The sequence below is a fragment of the Tupaia chinensis genome, unplaced genomic scaffold, assembly GCF_000334495.1.
Source record: "Tupaia chinensis unplaced genomic scaffold, TupChi_1.0 Scaffold000041_1, whole genome shotgun sequence".
Taxonomy (NCBI): domain Eukaryota; kingdom Metazoa; phylum Chordata; class Mammalia; order Scandentia; family Tupaiidae; genus Tupaia; species Tupaia belangeri.
This window is the reverse complement of record NW_006159496.1, coordinates 422,628-424,490: the sequence shown is the minus strand read 5'-3', so window position 1 is coordinate 424,490 and position 1,863 is coordinate 422,628. Positions and strand designations below refer to the sequence as shown.

General features: G+C 63.3%; 1 long non-coding RNA gene across 1 annotated transcript; it reads right to left on the bottom strand.

Annotated features, from left to right (window-relative positions):
• Positions 1–229: 229 nt before the first annotated feature.
• Positions 230–1,462, bottom strand: LOC102472896 (uncharacterized). Its single transcript, XR_333300.3, has 3 exons — positions 1,289–1,462; positions 863–1,176; positions 230–582 (listed from the first exon to the last, which is right to left on the bottom strand). It is a non-coding gene; the product is annotated as an uncharacterized LOC102472896 (long non-coding RNA).
• Positions 1,463–1,863: the final 401 nt, after the last annotated feature.

Genomic DNA, 1,863 nt, shown 5'->3' with positions numbered 1-1,863 from the left:
AACGCAGAGAACAAAGTCTTAGTTTGGAAAAACGTATGTCCTTTATGTCTCCAAAAGTGGAACCAGACAAAAGCCAGGGCACAGGTGGACGTGTCCTGGGGTAAACCCACCCAGCGCGTGGCACTGAGGACTCCGCCTTCATCGCTGCGAACAATCAGGCAGGAGGAGGGACCCGCGGAGACCCCCACCACTTCGGCCAGAGGGTGCCATCTGGGGAGGGGAGGAGAGGGCTTCGCCTGCACGTGCCAGCGAGGTGGAGGCGAGCAGCCCGCTCGGACAGTCTCCCAACCAGCGTGGTCAGGACAAACCGTCAGGCCAGCTGCCGGCTGGGGCTCACACCCACAGGGAAGGGGTGAGCACTGCTCCCAGCCAGGAGGGGCAGAAGGGCGCCCATCTCTCAGGGTGACCCGACACACAGCTCGGCGCCCAGGCCCCCTCCTCCCACCCCACTGTGTCCGCTCACATCTGTGCTGGCACCAACGTCACGAGGAATCAGGGCCAGACAGCCCTGCCCGAGCAGGTGCGCAGGCCTCCCGAGCTTGTGCCTGGTGTGGTCTGGCCCCCAGTCAAGGAAGTCAGGAGCTGTGGAAACAGGCGGCAACACCGCAGGGCTGCATCAGTGCACGCGGGCTGCTGTGGCGAGGGGCCACAGCCCAGCCTCGCAGTCTGAGGAGGGGCTGCAGGCCGCGCTCCGGGGCGTGCGGGTGCCATTGCCCCATGTCTGTGCCTGCCTGCCCCCCCGAGTCTCTGCCCGCCCTTTTAACAAGAGCCCCTCAGTTTGGACGAGGGCCTCATGGAACTGCAGCTCCCACTACTGTCACACCCCGAGGTCCTCGGCTCACAGCACCCACATCTGCATTACCTACGTCCGGGGGGCACAGCGCAGTCCTTAGCACAGTCTGCACCCATGGAGACCGCGCCGCCATGGGGTGGAACACTGGATCGCCGAAGTCAGCAGGCAGGAGCTACACGGCGAGCATTGGTGCAAAGTGCCCGGATCCTGAGGTGCTCGGGGGACATGGGGTGGTCGTGGTTGGAAGGGTCTCCTGGTCCTATCTGGACCCCGGCTCGGAAGTCTTGTAGGAATCAGCGAGGCAAAGAGAGGGGAGAAGGCCTGGGCGGTGGGAGCTGTGCAGTAGACCCCTGAGGTCGGGGGAGTGTGGCACCATCAAGGAACTGCGGAAGAGGTGAGGGGCCAGGAAGGGGGAATGAGCAGGGGAGGCAGCAGCCAGGGCCATAGCAGAGCAGTCCAGACCAGGAGTCAGAGGTAACCCCTGCGAAAGCATACCAGGGTTTAAAGCTCCCTCTACCGGCAGCACAGGGAGAGAGCAGATCGTGTGCAGGAAGCCGCGAGGAAGCGCCTGCAGATGCCAGGGAGGAGGTGTGGTGTCTATGCCCAGGACAGTGGTGAGGACGGTGAGGACCGGTGACGAGCGGACAGTCTTGAGGGTCTGCTGGACAAGCCAGGCCATCGCTGAGGACGAGGAAGCCGTCCCTGTGTCCTGGAGGGAGCACCGCACACTGCAGTCCTCGCATCCCAAGGTCATTTCTTCACCGGAGGGAGGAGCTCTGGGGAAGGGGAGGGAGGGAAGGGTCCCAGGGACCTCCCACCTCCCCGCAGGTTAGCTGGCCAGGAACTCTGGCTCAGAGGCGCTTCCACGGAAAGCCCCACGTGGCAGCCCGTCTCAGCAGAAGCCCTGTTTGCTCACACCTGGCCTGTGCACACATGCGTGCATACACCACATGTGCACACGTGCACACACCAACCCACACAACATAGGCACACACATGCATACATGCACAACACACACCATGTGCTCATGGATACACACGCTATCCCGTGCACACACATGCGCATGCGCA